The following is a 20625-nucleotide window of genomic DNA, read 5'->3' on the forward strand; positions in this document are numbered from 1 at the left end:
GATATGGCTATACTATTAGGTGTAACATAACTCATCATTTACATATTTTTTATTACTTCATATTTTTCAAAAGATACTAACAGTACAAAGACAACTTGAGAGCAAGGCATTCCTGAAAAAGTACGGACATTTTTTTTAGACCATGGAAAACATTTAATAAATTCTTTTAATATTGTATGGCCTCAAAATTAACAAGTTTTAAAAAAGCATCCTAGAGAAAGTATTACTAAATGATAATGAAGCAAATAATGAACATTTTGCAAACAGTGAAGCTGAAAGGCATACATTCACCATATCAGTGTCACACTTCACATTGAGCAATTAGTCCCAGTCTTAGTCTTTTACGATTACTTTGCTCCTGACTTCTGCACTTATGTTTATGGATGATAGTGCCCCCAAAGCCTTTAGTGTACGCTGAAGAGAAAGAAGTTGAAAAAGGTAATCATGCCAAGAGTGGGCAAAAACAAAATAATACATCAAGGTGTGGTTCCCCCCCAGATTCCCATATGCCCCCGTCCGTCAGCCTATGAGACTCCCCAGAGAGTTAAGGTGCTGAGGTCTACTTCCAGCTTAAATTCAGAATCTTGATAGAAAAACTCACAGTGTTTTTATTGAGTCACACAACTGGCCTGGTCCCAAAGGTTTGTCTCTCCCTTCATCTGTGACCCAAACAGTTGACATCCTGCTTCCGAAAGGAGACACAGAGAAGCGTGTGGGATGCTGTCAAGGGCTGCCAAGCTGAGCCTACTCTTTATTTTAAAATGAGACAAAATACAGAGATGAGACAGAGATGAAAACAAAATGCCAAGACAGAGAGGAGGAGGCACTGTGAAATAGGATCCTGGTGAATTAACTTACTTAGGGCAGAGAACTGGAGACTAACAGCTCTCGGTTATGAACACCTGAAGCAAGGAAGAAGATGCATATGATGGACTAGTACCTTGCACCGCCAGGTATGACTGGAAGCTTCCATAACAGGACTTGCTTTCTCATGCACCATTTACAAAGACTCTTTGCAGTTATGTCTGTAACATTCCTTCTAGGGAAGTTATCAGGACACCAACGCGGAGAGGAGATGAGGGAAGACTGACTGAGCCAGCTCTGCGTTCAGAAAGCAGCAGGGCTACTGGGAGGCCAGGATTCTCAGCCCTGTCACCTGACTCCTCACCGCCTCCTCCCATGTGGTCTGAAGACAGTACCATCAGGATCTCTGAGCCTGGTTTCTGACTGAATCCCTAAGAGACACCTGTGCAGCTCCACAGGCTAACTTTTAACTGTAGGGGGAGAAAGCGACAGGAGATGCCTTATTTCCTAATGTATGATATCTGAAAATAGTAAGCATGAATAGCATTCCAACGTATCACCAAACATTTGAGACAGAAAGATGCCTTGAGTTCATTTTCTTTCCTCTTCAGCAGATGCTCTTATAAGATTCAAGCTGGGACCAAAAAAAAAAAAAAAAAAGATGCAGTCCTTTTCTTTGCCACTTTAATAACCATTGCTGGCAAAAGAGAGTTTCAATAGGCAGGCAAATCAAAACTAGTCAATGGCCTGTTATCAGTGCAGACGATCTGCTCTGTAGATTACTGCAGTCACATTCTATTGTTGCTCAGAGCCAGCAGGACAGGCTTGGGGAGGGTGGGCTGGGGCTCTTCACAGACTCCAGTCCGTGACTCTGCATTCATATTTTGACCTTCAAATGTCACCGAACTATGTTTCCAAATAAAAGTGCTTTCTTCTGGCACCTATCTCAGCTATAATCCCTGAATCTCATTTTGGCAAACAGGATTCCTTTGACGCCTTATAAAAATCCCTCCATCACTGACTCCAACCCACATTCCACATTATATGCTTCTTGACAATTATCACCCTGGTGTCTTATAAACTAACATATTTTTCTTAACTATGTGTATCATCTCCCCAGTAAGATTTTATGTTCTGTATAGAAATTAATGGTCCTTCTTTGAATTCCCATAGCATTCATTCATTCATTCAGCAAGTAGTGATCTCTGCTCATAATGCCAGTTGGTTACTATAGGAGCTGCAGCACATAATTAAAACATAATATAGAATACGGTATGTTATTATGTAAGAAGGTCAAAATGGTAGTAGAGAGAAGGTAAATATTATTTCTGATTGGTGGACCACAGAGGAATCTAAGATGGAAATAATGAGTTGAAAGTCTTGAGGAAAGAGTAGGGTTTAAAAAACACTATTTAAAAAGTTGAAAATGCCATCTATCACTTTGTTCCCTACTGTAAAAGCACCACATATACTTTTAGGAAAAAAATGGAAAATGTAGACTGGACTGAAAAGGGGGAAAAGAGCAGCCATTCTCCAACAAGCCGGAGGCCGTGACTGTTCCCATCAGGTTGATCCACTGAAGCCCCCTGTTTTGCACGTTCATTTCTAAAAGTGTGAATAAACACACTGCAATGAATCCTGTTTGTTTTATCCATTAATATATTAGATAACCTTTTCATACTATTCGTCCCACAGGATTATTTTTAATGACTTTATACTGCATGGACGTATCATTTTTTGAGATATTTTAACTTTTTAGGATGAAAAGGCCTCTAAAGGGAATGGACAGGGAAGGAAGCGAAGATTATTCTAAGCAGAAGGAACCATCTAAACAAGGGTGTAGACGTGGAAGAGTGCAGTGGCCTCAGGGGACAGTGAGCACTGGGGTTTCTGGGGAGGATCAGGAGGCCCAAAGCCCATGAAGACTAGTTCTCAACTGTGAGCGTCATCCAAAGGCAGTGTTGAGCCACTAGAGATTTCCTCGAGTGGGGTCATGGGCACAGCTGGACTTTACGAGAATGCTGGAGCAAGGCAAGATGGTGCCCTGAAGGAGAGAAGAGAGGCCATACCTCTAGCAGGAGATTAATTCCAAAGTGAAGCCTTCTCCCTGCCGCCATTTTCCACTTCATTTATTTCACACACTCTCAGATTCTTTCCACAAAATAGAGTACTTTTTAAAACAAGATTTTTTTCTTCCCTACTTGCTTCATCTAGCTAAATCCTACTCATTCTTCAAAATGTAATCAAGGGCCATTACTTTTGAAAAGTCTTTGCTGACTGGGCACCGCAGCCCAGTTCACTGTGTGTCTCACTGAACGCCAGCCACAGGTTTACTGGTCTGCCTGCTATATCGCCAGCTCTGCGCAGAGCCTCTGACGAGACCCGGCACCTCAACACCCAGGTACACGCCACAGACTCATCCTGGATGTGCGTCTGCTGAACTAACGCATAAAGAGTCCCAAATCCCCAGTATTCAAATGGTACTCAAATTCGGAAGCTAAATTTAAAGTAGTGGTTCAGTTCAGTTCAGTCGCTCAGTCATGTCCGACTCTTTGCGACCCCATGAATTGCAGCACGCCAGGCCTCCCTGTCCATCACCAACTCCGGGAGTTCACTCAAACTCATGTCCATCGAGTAGGTGATGCCATCCAGCCATCTCATCCTCTGTCGTCCCCTTCTCCTCCTGCCCCCAATCCCTCCCAGCATCAGGGTCTTTTCCAATGAGTCAGCTCTTCACATGAGGTGGCCAAAGTACTGGAGTTTCAGCTTTAGCCATTAGTCCTTCCAAAGTATATTCAGGACTGATCTCCTTTAGGATGGACTGGATGGATCTCCTTGCAGTCCAAGGGACTCTCAAGAGTCTTCTCCAACACCACAGTTCAAACACATCAATTCTTCGGCGCTCAGCCTTCTTCACAGTCCAACTCTCACATCCATACATGACCACAGGAAAAACCATAGCCTTGACTAGATGGACCTTTGTTGGCAAAGTAATGTCTCTGCTTTTCAATATGCTATCTAGGTTGGTCATAACTTTTCGGCCAAAGAGTAGGCATCTTTTAATTTCATGTGTGCAGTCACCACCTGCAGTGATTTTGGAGCCCAGAAAAATAAAGTCTGACACTGTTTCCACTGTTTTCCCATCCATTTCCCATGAAGTGATGGGACCGGATGCCATGATCTTCGTTTTCTGAATGTTGAGCTTTAAGCCAACTTTTTCACTCTCCACTTTCACTTTCATCAAGAGGCTTTTTAGTTCCTCTTCACTTTCTGCCATAACAGTGATGTCATCTGCCTATCTGAGGTGATTGATATTTCTCCGGGCAATCTTGATTTCAGCTTGTGTTTCTTCCAGTCCAGCCTTTCTCATGATGTACTCTGCATAGAAGTTAAATAAGCAGGGTGACAATATACAGCCTTGACGTACTCCTTTTCCGATTTGGAACCAGTCTGTTGTTCCATGTCCAGTTCTAACTGTTGCTTCCTGACCTGCATACAGGTTTCTGAAGAGGCAGGTCAGGTGGTCTGGTATTCCCATCTCTTTCAGAATTTTCCAGTTTATTGTGATCCACACAGTCAAAGGCTTTGACATAGTCAATAAAGCAGATGTTTTTCTGGAACTCTCTTGCTTTTTTAATGATCCAGCGGATGTTGGCAATTTGATTTCTGGTTCCTCTGCCTTTTCTAAAACCAGCTTGAACAAAATGGTAGGCAAACTAAAATATAAAACTTTACAAATAATGAAATTTCACAAAAATGGAGAATCACTAAGGAAAGTAAGTCGATTATTTTTGGAGCTTATTTTCATAACAGGAAGTCTGTCAAAGATAACAGAACTGGAGTGCAGAGGCCGTCTCACTAGGGAACTGCTTTTAATGCTCAGTATCAGAAAAAAAATGTCAGAACTCGTTGCCAGTGATCAAATAAGACCACTAGCAGTGTATATTCCTGCAGAAAAGGCCAACAAGAAGATAAATAGTTTAAAAAATATATAGTCCAGGCTCGAGAGATGGAGGGGAGAGGGAAACAGAATTTAGAACAGTGGAGACATCACAACCTTCTCCTGTGGCTGGTGACAGCAGTAAGCTGCATTTTAAAGCACTCTCATGGAGAGGTCACTAAGAAAAGCAGTTAGAGCACTGAGCCGCCGGCAGACCGAAACACACCAGTGTCTCTCGGAAGACAATAAAGACTCGATTCTACCTAACTGTGCAAATATCTTCAATTCACTGGAAAATACCAAGTCCACAGGCTCCACTGGCTTGTGGAGGGAGTAAACAGCTACACCCGGCTTCCAAACAATGTAACCAGCATGACATCCAGGTAACTTAGCAGTTTTCAACAGACAACATGATATTTTGGGTTACATGGCCTCTGAGAAATAAGTGGCTGGGTGTGTATAGTACATTGACGTATTACTAGTCTGCCCTGCCTCCTCCTGTCTGACTCTTTCCATTAGCACCTGGAGGAAAGCCGTGCCCCAGGCCCTCACCCCGCTGCAGTACCCCCCCGCCCCCACGACGTCGCCCCTCCCTGGGCCCGTGGTGACCTGCGTTCGCCCTGTCACCTTACTGTACACGCATGAGCCCCGGGCCTCAGCCTGCGGCAGTGCCCCCCATCCCCACCCCCCCACCCCTTCTCCACGTCACCCCTCTCTGGGCCCTCAAACCCTTCCACATTGCTGTCCCCCAGGCGTGGTCCCAGGAGCTCCCCTTCTAGTCCAGAGGCTCCCTACGGTCACCACTGTTCCACCTCTGACCACCACCTCTAGACCCGTGACTCCTAAACCTGGGTCTCCACCCCGGAGCCTCCTCTGTTCCAGAGCTTCCCCACAGGCCTGCAGACATCACCATTTTACTACCCTTCAGGAACCTAAGGTTCATCAGGATGCAAGTGCGTCCCTCCTGTGTCCTCTGACAAAGAATGGCGCCCACATCCACGCTGCTGCAGTCACACTCGTGACAGCACGTTCATGTTTCACTGTGTTTCTGCCCTTACATTCTACTAACGAGAAACCCTGCCCGCCCTGCCAACTGAAGACCTTTAGACGCACCAGCTGCTCACTCTGTAGCTCCCTTCGCTCAGCCCACCCCGCCCGCCTTCTGGCTCCTGTCTGGTATTAGTTTCCTTCAGCCTGTTCTCTACACTGCAGACAGTGGTATTTCCGTGAGGCAAACCTTACTTCATGAACCCAAACTGCCCTCGAGAAAAGGTCTGAATCCCTTAAAATACCTTATAAGGATTTTCATGATTTAGTTCTAGTTTATTTCTTTGGATTATTATTATTATTTTTTTTTTTTTTTACTTTCTCCTGTTACTCACTTGTTACAAATCTTAACTACACGATCAATGAGAACTCTTCCTTATCTGCTCCACAGGAATATCATGAGAAACTCTTGTCAGACACCTTGATGAGATCCACTTACAATCACAGTGCCCTTAGTCTACTGGCATATGACACTCTCAAAAAATGAGCAAAAAAGACGTGTTCTTGACGAGCTCATGCTGTTCCTCTTACCATCACTCTCCCTTCGGTGGTCTCACAATCTATTTAAGGATCCATTTCAGGATTTTCAAGAGGGCCTCATCGAGCTTACTGGTACAAAATTCAATTTAAGTTTTCATTCATGTGAATAATCAAGACAGTCTTTGCAGATTGTATAGTGTTTCAGCTCATTATCTGTTCTCCGTGAGTTTTTATATCACTCCCAACAGTTTCAGTTCAGTTCAGTTGCTCAGCCGTGTCCGATTCTTTGTGACCCCATGAACCACAGCACTCCAGGCCTCCCTGTCCATCACCATCTCCCAGAGTTTACTCAAACTCATGTCCATTGAGTTGGTGATGCCATCCAACCATCTCATCCTCTGTCATCCCCTTCTCCTCCTGCCTTCGATCTTTCTCAGCATCAGGGTCTTTTCAAATGAGTCAGTTCTTCGTATCAGGTGGCCAAAGTACTGGAGTTTCAGCTTCAGCATCACGCCTTCCAATTCAGTTATCTCATCGTTGGGTTTTCTTTGTGCCCTGGGCTGCAGTTCGCCTCAGCCAGAAAACTCATTCTAAGCAGCTGTGTTGATCCTCTCTTATCACTGCTGAACTGGGAGGGCCTCTCAGCAATGCTGGTCCCTTTACTGCTCTCTCCTAACTCGCCCTGTCACTTGCTAGAACGATCACATCTTACCCATCAAGAACCGGCTCAATTCTCCCTAGTCCGAGCATTACTCTCACCAAAAACTAGGTTTTTATTTTGATTATGTTTCATATTTTCAATGGCTTCAGCTCATTTTAATTTTTAACCTGCTGATGTTGTTTTTACAGAGTTTCTCACTAGAGAGTATCTTAGGCAGTAACATATCAGTTAAGACATTAACACATCAGTATCCGGTCCTTTCATTCCTGACCGTGTGGAAGACTGCCTTCTTCACCTCCTCACAGCTAGGTGGGCCACGGCAAACAAATGTGCGGCGCGGGTCACCCTTGGGCTCAGGGGCTGAAAAGCTCCCCTCCAGTCCCCAGCTCTCCTCTCGCCCTGGTGACCACGGCGTGCCCTGCAGCGGTGGAGGCACAAGCTGAAACCACCCTGATCTCCAGGTCACTGCTGGGAAGGGAGCCGCTCTACAGGCACAGGGCTTGTGGCATGTCCCATTAGCAAGAAACACCCTCTTAGGCAGTGAGCCCTTGAGATGCAGTATTTCTGTATTATTGCAGCATAGTTTAACTTTTCCTGGCTAATACGGCATTTTTCACTATTATTTCCAAATTTTAGTTTTGAAGGGCTCCTGATCCAACTGAGTCATTTTTTTTCCCTTTAGGATTTTAAGATGCTAAAATAGGTTGAATAATTTACTCATCTCTTATTCCCAAAGATATCTCTGTCCTAAACCCTGAAACATGTGAATGTGTTACCTTTCGTGGCAAAGGGATTTGAGATTTTGAGCTGGGGATGTTATCCCAGATTACCTGGTCAGGCCCAGTGTAATTGCAGCCGTATGAGAAGGAGGCAGTACGCCATTCAGAAAAAGGGAATGTGATAAAATACGAAAAGCAGAGCTGGAGTGAGGCACTTTGAAGACGGAGAGAGGGGCCATGAACTATTCATGCAGGAGGCCTCAGGAATCTGGCAAAGGCAGGGAAACAGACTCTCCCCTGGAACATCCCAGGAGGAGCGCAGCCCCGCTAACACCTTGCCTGCACCCCCGCGAGACCCACTTTGAACTTCTAACCTTCAGAACTCTAAGAGAATACATTCGTGTTGCATTACATCAGTAAGTTTGTGGTGATGTTATAACAGCAACCGGAAAGTAATGCAGATGTTGACTAGTACTTTTCCTTCCTCTGAAAATTGTGACAATGACTTTCTAAAGTCTGATGCAAACACGTCTAAGCAAGAATGATGTCTTAAACTACTCTTCTTCCCTTTCTCTTCTAAACATCAATAGTGTGTGTCTCAGTCGCTCAGTCATGTCCAACTCTTTCGACTCCATGGACTGTAGCCCACACTCCTCTGTCTGTGGGGATTCTCCAGGCAAGAATACTGGAGTGGGTTGCCATTTCCTCCTCCAGGGGATCTCCCTGACCCAGGGATCGAACCTGGATCTCCTGCATTGCAGGCAGATTCTTTACTGTCTGAGCTATCAGGGAACCCTAAATACAAATAGTAGGTGTTACTGGATACAAGCTTCTACTTCTTGTATTCTTAAACCTACCCATTTTACCATTTTCATCTTACGGACATGGGTTTTGCTTATTTTTTATTTACTATGAAAAGATTTCTCCCTCCTTTCATTTTTGAATTATTTATTCTATCTTCCCTGGTCATATGGAACACAGAAATCAATTCCCAAGTCCTCACCTTATATACTGTAAAGATCACCCTGCCTGTAATAGCCCCCTCCAGCATGCAAGCGTGATGATGCCCTCCAGCAGCAAAACAAATATGGTACAATCTTTGGAGGCTTTTTCCTATTCCTTCAGTTTTCATACCTCTGGTAAACGTTCAGAAATGTTATATAGACACCCCTGACACCTGATGAGAAGCTGTATGATGACCAAACATCTGTTACACCTGTTTTCTGATTCCAAGTGGGAGACTTCTAAGAACTAAACTCTTAAGCAGGCTGTACCTACCTAACTTTCCAAGAGTCTGTGATTTTTCCACTTTCCGCAAATGTAAGTGTCAGTACCCTTGCTAGTTTCTGTAAACCTAGAGATACTTAAATATAAGACAGTTATTACAGGAAACATCTGTTGACGTCAGCAAGGAAGATCACTGAGGAGAGACTCATTCACTGCTCCTCTGCTAGCTGATGCTCTCTGCTACTTCCAGTCGAACTGTACACAATACTTTGGGGCTGGGACCTTAATTTTTGAGGCTCTGATAGCTGAAGAGACTTTTCTAAGGTGAAAGCACATTGGAACTAAACTCATATCTTTAGCTCCTAGGATAAATGATCTTGACCATCTTCAACTATGGTTACCCCAAAATTTCAGAAAAGCTGTACAAAGTGACAATTCTCATATTCATTTTCCCTCAGAACAGGAGGCATCATAGTAAACTGTAAATCGGAAGATACTTTATAAGGAGCTAAAATAATGCAATCATTTGCTTTCTGATTTTAGAAATCAATTTGGGATGACACCTGGAAAATATTTCTGAATGTCTGTAAACATGTCCATCGGACTGTCTCTGAAACATCAGAAATTTGAACCCTGTTTTGAGCTGATGTCAGATTATGCATTGACCACAGTTATTGTAACTTTTCTGACAGAAGATTACAGCTGTTAAATTAATGACAACACGAATTTATAAAGGTTTCTTTGCTGGAGAAATTTCTTCTGGGGTCAAGCTCACTATTTTTTGCTACCAAAACGCCCTAATCCATCCATGAAGGAAAGTGTCTCCTAGTAGTGAAAGCAAAACAGGAGTTACACACCCTTGACATGTCTTACAACTCTGCATATTTTCTCATCGTTTGCCCCGGGTAAATGTGCGTCTATAGCTTCGGCATTCTTGCCTCGAGAACCCCATGAACTGAATGAAAGGCAAACCAGCATGGCAACAGAAGACGAGGCCCCCAGGCCAGCAGGGGTCCAACATGCTGCTGGGGAAGAGCAGAGAAACAGCTCTAGAAAGAATGAAGCGGGTGGGACACAGCGGAAACCATGCCCAGCTGTGGATGTGTCTGGTGGTGAAAGTAAAGTCCGATGATGTAAAGAACAGGACTGCATAGGAACCTGGAATGTCCATGAATCAAGGTAAACTGGGGATGTGGTCAAGCAGGAGATGGCAAGAGTGAACATCAACACCTTAGGAATCAGTGAACTAAAATGAACACGAATGGGTAAATTTAATTCAGATGACCATTACCCCTACTACTGTGGGCAAGAAGAATTCCTTAGAAGAAATGGAGTAGCCCTCATAGTCGACAAAAAAGTCCGAAATTCAGTACTTGGGTGCGATCTCAAAAATGATAGAATGATCTCGGTTTGTTTCCAAGGCAAACCATTCAGCATCACAGTAATCCAAATCTACACCCCTCAAGACTAATGCTGAAGAAGCTGAAACTGACCGGTTCTGTGAAGACTTGCAAGACCTTCTAGAACTAAAACCAAAACGAGATGTCCTTTTCACCATGGGGAACTGGAATTCAATAGATGAGGACATCGGAGTAAAAGTGAAGTTTGGCCTTGGAGCACAAAATAAAGCAGGGCAAAGGTTAACAGAGTTTTGCCAAGAGAATGCACTGGTCACAGCAAAGATCCTCTTCCAACAACAAGAGAGATGACGCTACACATGGACATCACCTGATGGTCAGTACTGAAATCAGATTGATTATATTCTTTCAGCCAAAGATGGAGAAGCTCTATATAGTCAGCAAAAACAGGACTGGGAGCCGACTGTGGCTCAGATCATGAGCTCCATATGGCAAAATTCAGGCTTAAATTGAAAAAAGTAGGGAAAAGCACTACACCATTCAGGTATGACCTAAATGAAATCCCTCATGATTAAACAGTGCAGTCGACAGACCTGGTAGACAAAGGGCCTGAAGAGCTGTGGGTGGAGGTTCATAACATTGTATAGGTGACCAGAACTACCCAAAGGAAAAAAAAAAAAAAACAACAAAAGAAGGCAAAGTGGTTGTCTGAGGAGGCCTTACAAATAGCTGAGAAAGGAAGAGAGGTCAAAGGCAACAGAGAAAGGGAAAAATACCCAACTGAATGGAGAGTTCCAGAGAACAGCAAGGAGAGATAAGAAAGCCTTCCTCAGTGATCAATGCAAAGAAATAGAGGGAAACAACAGAACGAGAACGACTAGAGATCTCTTCAAGAAAACTGGAGATAACAAGGGAACATTTCATACAACGATGGGCACAATAAAGGACAGAAACAGCAAGGACCTAACAGAAGCAGAACAGATTAAAAAGAGGTGGCAAGAATACACAGAACTATACAAAAATCTTCATGACCCAGATAACCGTGATGTTGTGATCGCTCACCTAGAGCCAGACATCCTAGAGTGGGAAGTCAAGTGGGCCTTAGGAAGCATTACTATGAACAAAGCTAGTGGAGGTGATGGAATTCCAGCTGAGCTATTTCGAATCCTAAAAGATGATGCTGTGAAAGTGCCGCAGTCAATATGCCAGCAAATTTGGAAAATTCAGCAATGGCCACAGGACTGGAAAAGGTTATTTTTTTCTCCAATCTCAAAGAAAGGCAGTGTCAGATAATGTTGAAACTACCATGCAATTGTGCTTATTTCACATGCTAGCAAGGTAATGCTCAAAATCCTTCAATCTAAGCTTCAACAATACATGAACCAAGAATTTACAGATGTACAAGCTGGATTTAGAAAAGGCAGGGGAACCAGAGATCAAACTGTCAACATTCATTGGATCATAGAGAAAGCAAGGGAAGTCCAGAAAAACATCTACTTCTGCTTTATTCACTACAAGAAAGCCTTTGACTATATGGATCACAAAAAACTGGAAAATTCTTAAAGAGATGGGCATACCAGACCACCTTACCTACCTCCTGAGAAACCTGTATGCAGGTCAAGAAACAACAGTTAGAACTGGACACGGAACAATGGACTGGTTCAAAATCGAGAAAGGAGTATGTCAAAGCTGTATACTGTCACCCTGCTTATTTAACTTATATGCAGAGTACATCATGCAACATACCGGGCTGGATGAATCACGAGCTGGAAAGGTTACAGGAGAAGCATCAACAGCCTCAGTCATGCTGATGATACTTCTCTAATGGCAGAAAACAAAGAGGGTCTAAAGAGCCTCTTGATGAAGGTGAAAGAGGAGAGTGCAAAAGCTGGCTTAAAACTGAACATTCAAAAAACTACGATCACGGCATCCAGTCCCATCACTTCATGGCAAATAGATGGGGAAAACTGAAAACCGTGACAGATTCTATCTTCTTGGGCTCCAAAATCACTGTGGATTTGACTACAGCCATGAAATTAAAAGATGCTTTCCTTAGAAGAAAAGCTATGAGGAACCTAGATAGTGTATTAAAAAGCAGAGACATCTCTTTGCCAAAAAAGGTCCACATAGTCAAAGCTATGGTTTTTCCAGTAGTCATGTATGGATGTGAGAGTTGGACCATAAAGAAGGCTGAGTGCCAAAGAATTGATGCTTTTGAGCTGTGGTGTTGGAGAAGACTCTTGAGAGTCCACTGGAATGCAAGGAGATCAAACCAATCATTTCTAAAGGAAATCAACCCTGAATATTCATTGGAAGGACTGATGCTGAAGCTCCAACACTTTGACCACCTGATGTGGAGAGCCAACTCAATGGAAAAGACCTTGATGATTGGAAAGGCTGAAGGCAGGAGGAGAAGGGGATGACAGAGGATGAGATGGTTATATAGTATCACTGGCTCAATGGACATGAGTTTGACTCTAGGAAATAGTGGAGGACAGAGGAGCGTGGTGTGCTGCAGTCCATGGGGTTGCAGAGTCAGACACGACTTGGTGACTGAAAACAACAAATAGCTTTTGTACCAGTTTGTAAATTTACCAATCCACATTTTTTTCTTCTGTTAAGCAAGAGTCCTTATTATGGTCTTTGAAGTGATAATTCAGTATATTCTGTGTAAAACAGACAACCTAATTTTAAAGTTGAACTTATCAGTCTTACCATATATTCAGTTTGACTGAACTGAAACTTACAATTCTAGTTCTTATGTCTCAACGTGGTCTGTGAAAAAAATATGACCACTAACGCTGAGACACTCAGTCGTGTCCAACTCTTCGTGACCCTATGGACTGCAGCCCACCAGGTTCCTCTGTCCATGGATCTAGTAACACCCAAAAATAGAAAAAACAAATATAGACAATGTTCTTTAAAAAATTTTTGAAACCTCCATCAAAAATGTATAGCATAGCAGGAAAGTATCATTCAATGAATTATAACAATTTTCTGTCCAGCAGGGACATTTTAGACTACTTTCCCATTTTCAAAGGGAAAAATAAACACAAATAGTTGAAGATATAAGCTTTTCCAAACACTTGTCTATAATTCATTATTTTATAGAGTCCATCACTTATTTCCAGTATAAAAGCCATTTTGTAAAATGTCATTTTGATTATCTTGAACAGTTTTAAACACTCCGTTAGATGATTCAGAGATAAGTATGAGAAATTTGCAGTGGGCTCTACTTCAAGGTGTAATGATTAAGATGTCATAAATACATTACAGATTGTTTTAATAATAACAAAAGAGCAAATACACCTGAAACATCATTTTTACTAGCTTCTAGGTAAATTTATATGCATGGAGAGTACTAATGATAGTGATTAAAACAAGTATCACTTTAAAGATATATTGAATTCTGGGCCTGAAAATGGACTTCATTGTTCTATTTTTTCTCTGAGGAACCAGTGAGCTAACTGGGAATTCCCTGGGGGTCTAGTGGTTAGGACTCCCTGCTTCCACTATAGGGCACGTGGGTTCCATCCCTGGTCGGAGAACTAAGACCTTGTAAGCCACCTGGTGTGGCCAGAAACGAAACAAAGCAAAAAGAACCAGCTAGCTGACGTCCATGGCATTCTACGGATTCGTTTGCTAGTTTTCTACCTCCTAGATAACTGCAGGTAGTACTTTGCATTCTAGAGCGTTGTCCTTAAAGCTTATTGGGGAGAAAGATAACAACTAAATAAACGATCCTAGTTTAGTGTTGTGAGTGCTGTGATAGGGTAAAAAGAAAGTTAAGTAACCAAGATTTGGTAGAGAAATAGTCCTTGCTAAGCAACACGAGGTTGAACCGGAGTCTGAAAGAAGTAACAAGGTGGGGTGGGTAAAGGATACTCCAGCGGAAGTGAAAGTTTATCTGAAGCCAATGGGACGCAAGAGAAGCTTACCGGGAATGGTGGGCTCAGAGGAAGGTACCGTGACAGGGACCTGGCACACCAGCTCATCAGGTCCCTCTGTTCGCAGATGCTTGGGCTCAGGGATGAGACTGTGGACCCTCAGATCTGGGGGCCTCACGCCCAAGCCTTTTCTCCATCCCCTCCTCCTCCTTACCCCCATCACAAAGTGATCTCCGTCACATCTTAGGACTTCCCAGGTGGCTCAGGCATAAAGAGTCCTCCTGCCAATGTGGGGGGTGCTGGAGACGTAGATTCAATCCCTGGTTTGGGAAGATCCCATGAAGTAGAAAATGACAGTCCACTCCAGTGTTCTTGCCTGGAAACCCCAGGGACAGAGGAGCCTACAGTCCATGGGGTCGCAGAGTTGGACATGCCTGAGCACGCGCGTGCACACGCACACACATACACCCACGTCGTATCTTATTTGTGCTTTGGGCTGGTGGTCAGTGTGAGGAGCAGGACAGCTCTTGGTGAAACCTCTACATTTAGGAGGCCTCAAATTTGACTTTTCCATTATCTAAACGAGGTTACATATATGATCACAGAGACAGTCTGGATACTAAAATGATGTCACTATTTTTACAACCTGATTTTGCATTTCTGTATTTTTTAATATAACAGAAAAAAGGAAGGTGATCTGAGTAACCATTTGGACCTGAGATTCTGATTGAACTTGGTTAGATGATAATTTATCATAAGGGGTAAAGTAGATACAATTTGGCAATATTTTATTCTACAAAATAATATTATAATTTACTTACAGGGTAAAATGCAAGTCTCTATAAACATCTTATTTTTATAATATTTCTGATTCTCAGCATCCTTGAGACTAGTTTGCACACTCACTGCCACTCTGGTATATATGATCCCAACCATCAAGTCATGTTACAAGTGGTCTCCTGCTTTGTGAGAAGATACACACAGCAAAGCCTCATTTTGAGTGGCCTGGCCAAGGAAATAAGCATTTAACATAGGAAAATACCCAGATGACTAAGGGTTAATAATCCTTTGAGAAAACTCTTTAAACAGTTTTAACCACTTTTAATGAAGAATCTTCTAAAATGAGGTGCACACTCTTAGATTCCTATGCAGACTAAAATGAACCTCTCTCTGGCATCCACGACTTACTAGCAATCACTATTAATAACAACGACTAAACTTTGGTAAAAGAGTGATGCTTGAGTGAGACTTGAAAAGTAAGCAGTTTTTCAAATCACTTTGCTGAAAGTCACACAACTACACTCCAACATAAAATATATAAATTTTTAAAAACTTAAAAAGTAAGAAGGTTTCTTCTCACTTGCTATCTGCTGCTTTGAGAATATTGATTCCTTCTTGTTCTGTCTTGTCTGTTTTCTCAAAGCACCTATTTCTTCTCTCCCTGGTCTACACTCTTGCCATGGTCTTGTCTAATTTGCTAATTCAACTCTGTGAGAACTTGAAAAACAAACTTAAGAGGCTTATGTTTAAAGTTAAAAATAAAGATGCTCCAAAGGAAAACTCCCATTTCAAAAGTGTGGGAGTTTCTATGCTGGGGATTTTATGGAATTTATTCAGACTTCAGAGTTCTTTCATGGAGTATTTCCCATTCTTAACTGTGCTCTGGATAGTTGGAGTTGCTGATTAATCGCATGTTAGGTAAATGAGCTATTACAGATTCTGGCGCTCAAGTGTACGTAAGAGGTGCCTCTACTATGCTTAACCATATAAATATGTATGACATCAAAAAATCGGATGTCAGCATTAGTGTTCCATTAGTGGGCATAATTTGTAAGACTAACACTAGATCATTGGGCATTTTAGTTTATTTTTCCAGATCTTTCCATTCCTTTTTGGGCTATCATGAATAAGGTAGCAAGGAACCTGTGGTCACACACATCGTCTTGCTCTTCTGTAGTTGGTTTCACAGAATATATTCTTGGAAGTGAAATATCTGGGATGAAGCAAACATACCTGCATGACTTCAGGGGCATATTCTAAAGTTATGGCCCGAAGAGGCTGTGCAAATGCACTCCCACCAGGGCCATTTGCATGCCTGCTTTTCCATACCCTCATTCACATGAATTTGTGGCATTCTTTTCAATTCTTTCCAATGTGCAAGAGAAAAATAATACTCATTTTTAACTTGCATTTTTTATGACTTTAGGACTTTAACATTTTTTCAAATATGTTACAACTTTAAATATAACATGTGTTAAATTCTATTTTGGAGGGGCATTTGTATCATCATTTTTCTGTGAATAACCTTTTCATCATTCTTCAATTGCCTTTTCATTGCTTTACCAATGTTTCCATTGAGCTGTTTACTTTTTATTCATTTATAAATAGTCTTTATGAGTAAAAGATGTCATCTGTCTCATATATATTTTCCCAACATTTTCGTCTCAATTATATTCTCAGTGTTTAAAACAAAACATCAATTGTCTCTTAATTGCTCCTTTATCACATTACTGAATCCTTTGATACATTTTCTAAGACTTCGCTCTGCTTTTTAAAGCAGTCTCCTTTGCGCTTCTTCCCAGCCCATCAGTCCCGAGATAATGACACAGGCAACACGGTGATCAGAGCGGTGCCGATGCCACACTCGCCATGCGCAGCATGCTTTACACGTGGCCGTCCTCTGCCACCGCTTCACCTATGACAGGTGGGCTGGGAAGGACTCTGGGTCTTTTGAAGCACACATAATTATACACAATGTCTTACAAATCATAGGTACTCTGTACAGGTTGAATACATGGATAAATGTCACAAAAGCATAGTTTAGAAATTCTGACATGTAAGTAAATGTTAGTGCATGTAGAAAGGTAAAAAAAAAAAAAAAAGCCAGGTAAAACAATTATGAAAATGAAAGAAGAGATAACATATAGATAGATATGCTATAAGCATGAAAAGATTAGTAGTCAATACTACTACTCATGTCAGCAGCCTTGGAATACAGATATTTAATCTCTCTACTGCCAGCTGGATTATATCAGGAGTTTTCTACTTTTGTTTCTGAGATGGAAAGGGGGTGGACCTAAGTCTCTACTTCATGGCTAGAAAATATTTAAAACTCCTAGAAAAGTGCTGAAAACTAAAGATATTTTTGCTGCAAATATATACCAGACTCCCTCTTTTGTTGTTCACTGTCATATAATTATGATGAAAAAGTGTTCTTAATTTTCCTGAGGAACATATCATATAGTTCGTCACTGCTTTCCTGGTATGTTACCTGTACATATATTAAAAAGCAAATACTGAGATGTAAATCACCCAAGTTTCTCTATCTCTCTTTATTTATACAAAGTTCTGAGAGATTATTATTGTTATTTTAAGCATAATAATATACAGTTTATAAACTGTAAGGTCTATTTTGCAGGCAGCCAAATAACTTCAGCTCATTTACTCAAGGCCTTAAAAAAACAGCAGGCAGAAACACATTAACATACTTCCTGAGAAATGCAGCATCAGTGTGACAACAATACAGTCCCAGTGACAACATTCTCTATGTACACAGCCTCTCTCGTCCACAAATCTTAAAAAAAAACCAAAACCCAACCTCAGAACAATCTCAGAAAATGCTCTACCTTCCTTGAATAAAGGTCCCCTGGAAAACACTGATTTGCTTCTGAATGTTAGATGTTGCCAGCCCTCAGGATGGCCCCTGGGTCTGCCTCCATGGAAAGATATCAAGCACTGGCTGATGCCACGTATTGCAAAGTATAAATGAGTGATTTAAGGAGGGGTGAGGAGGATGCTTTACAACTCAGGCAAGAACCTATTTGTAAAGCAAAAATAAAGCACTGAAGCACATTATTTGAAGCTAAATTTAGCTTTATAAAATCATATGAAAAATAATTTTATACATCTTATTTCGTTATCAGGATTTAAAAAAAATTTTTTTTTTCATGTAGTGACTCAGATGGTAAAAAAAATCTTCCTGCAGTGTGGGAGACCTGGGTTCGATCCCTGGGAAGGGAAGGTCCCCTGGAGAAGGGAATGGCAACTCACTCCAGTATTCTTGCCTGAAAAATTCCATGGACAGAGGAGTCTGGTGAGCTAGGGTCCATGGGAATGCAGAGCTGGACACGACTGAGCTGCCAACACTTTCACTTTTCCTTCTCTATGTCACTGCAGTAAAGCTCTATAAGGAGACGTCTGCTGTAGATTTCCAAGAGAACAATTCCTTTGGGGAGAGAGTCAAGATCCTGTTTTGACTGTGCAAGCTCATGTGAGGGTCACCTTGCTCTCAAGGACACGCTGGGTAGTTAACGATATTACGTGCACGGGCAACCCTGGAGCTGTTAGAACGTTTACAATGAAGGGAAAAACCAACTTTTGCCACGCAGAGCTTTCTGTAGCTGTCTGCTGCACATTATCAACACAAACGTGTGCTCCTATCTATAAGAAACATAACAATAAGAGTTCAGTTAGGTTTTCAACCACTAAACAATCCTACTCAGATTATTTAAGCTTCCTGAAAACATAAACCAGGAAAAGGAGATTCGATGAATAAAAACAGCAGACTTGTCTTTTGACAACTTGAAGGCTACTCATCGAAGAATTAAAGAGACACTGCTACAAATTCCATATATTTACTCTCCAGTTCTCTCAAGGTGGAATTAGAATGAGCACAAAAGGCACTCACGCTTGTTTCTGTATCCCTTCTACTTCCTCTGTGCTCTCCTGAGGCAGTGAGCTCTTGAAACTCTGTGTCCTTGTCAGGCCCCAACTACATTCAGCAGCAGCTCTCTGGCCTTTGTGATTCCAGGAATGAAGGGAAATGGACTAGGTCCTTAAAAGGCTTTCCTGGGAAATTCCCTGACGGCCCAGCAGTTAGGGCTTGGCACCTGCACTACCGGGGCCTGGGTCTGATCCCTGGAAACCAAGATCTTTTAAGCCGTGCAGTCCACCTCCCTCCAAAAAACCCCAGCAATAAACAACTTTCCTGTTCTGGCTAGCTCAGCAGGAAAAACAAACCAAACTAAAACACCCCCCCACCCACCACCAAATAATAAACATACAAACAAATCCCATTTCTCAGATATTCCCACTTTTAGGGATATAACTGAGGTGAGAAAAGGTCACCCAGATGTAGATGATCACGTAGAATGCTACGGGGCAGAAGGCCCTGAAGAATTCCCTCCGAGTTCCTCACTGCACACGGAAGGCTTGAGTCTCTGAGGAAGCCCACGGCTAGTCAGAGGCCCCACCAGCAGAGAAGGAATATTTACCCTTTCCATTTTACAAAGGACCCCCCACAACCTCTAAGACACAGGGAACTATTCTGATGTTCAGTTCTAAAATTAGCAATATTTTAATACTACTTACTCTCATAAAAACAATTATCAGTTAAAAAATGGTAGAAGGAAAAGTATCAGGGGAAAAAGAAAGGGCAAAGAAGAGACTCAAGGCTTAGGCAGCTCTCTACTTCATCTATATGAATTGCCTTCCCCAAGAAAACTCTGTTTTCCTGTATCAGGCATTTATGGTGAGTAATGGCTTTGAAAATTCAACAAGTATTTATTGAGACACAACAGTAAATAGGATGCATTCCTTTCCTCACAGAGCTTACATTAGTTTGACACACAGACAACAAGCAAGTAATGAAGTAATACAGCTGCTGATGGCTGTCTCTGTTACTAGGGAAAAGGAGCCGGTAGGAATAGAGTGTAAGGGAGAGGAGGACATGCTTTTAACGGGGTTGACAGGAAGGCCTCCGAGGAGGTGATGGCTGAACAGGAGAGGAGATCTGGGAATTCTGAAGTGTGAGTGGCAGTCAGGTTGGTAGAAAGGTCTGAGATGAGAAGTAAGTTAAAGGAAAGGGAAGTTAAAAGGAAAGTTAAAGAAAATAAGGTAAAGCGGAGTTACATAAAATAAGGTAAAGGAAAATTTATCCACACTGGACCCTAGTTAGGGCTCTGATTTTCCCCAAAGGTTTTTGCTGGTTCTTTCTTTCACTCAATACTCAGAAGACTGATGAGGAAACCTATCTTTCAGGCTGGCAAGAAGACAACTAAATTTACGTGTCTACAGTCAAGCATGTTCTTGCACAGAATAAGCTCTTTTCTCTGCGCCCCCCACCCCCCACCCCGGTGGATGTGGTCCAAGCCGCGCGGTTCTCTGATATAGCCCTTTCCGATGTGCCCGAGAGTGCTGCAAATGCGGATGTGAACCGTCCGAGACACTAACCGGATGACAGAGCTGCTGCTGCTTCTCACTGACCCTGAGCTCCTTCCTAATGAAACAGGAGCAGGTCACTCAGCCTAGCTGGGCTCTTGCCTAAATCAGAGAGGCCCGAAGTGATGCCCCGGTGCTGCTCTGTCCTCAAGTAATCACAGCCCATCTTTAGTGACAGAACAGCAGCAGCAAGCCCCATTTGGTTCTGTCTGCCCATCAGCCTCTCCAACACTGAAGAGGCAGAACAGTCCCGCTTCCTTAGTGCTCACCGCTAGAACAATTC

The 20625-nt window shown here is 42.4% G+C and overlaps 1 protein-coding gene across 4 annotated transcripts in view; it reads right to left on the reverse strand.

The window, feature by feature from the left end:
* Window positions 1–20625, reverse strand: part of FER (FER tyrosine kinase) — a 465560-nt gene that overhangs the window by 35237 nt on the left and 409698 nt on the right. The window lies entirely within an intron of this gene.

Source organism: Capra hircus, chromosome 7 (assembly GCF_001704415.2).
Source record: "Capra hircus breed San Clemente chromosome 7, ASM170441v1, whole genome shotgun sequence".
Classification (NCBI taxonomy): domain Eukaryota; kingdom Metazoa; phylum Chordata; class Mammalia; order Artiodactyla; family Bovidae; genus Capra; species Capra hircus.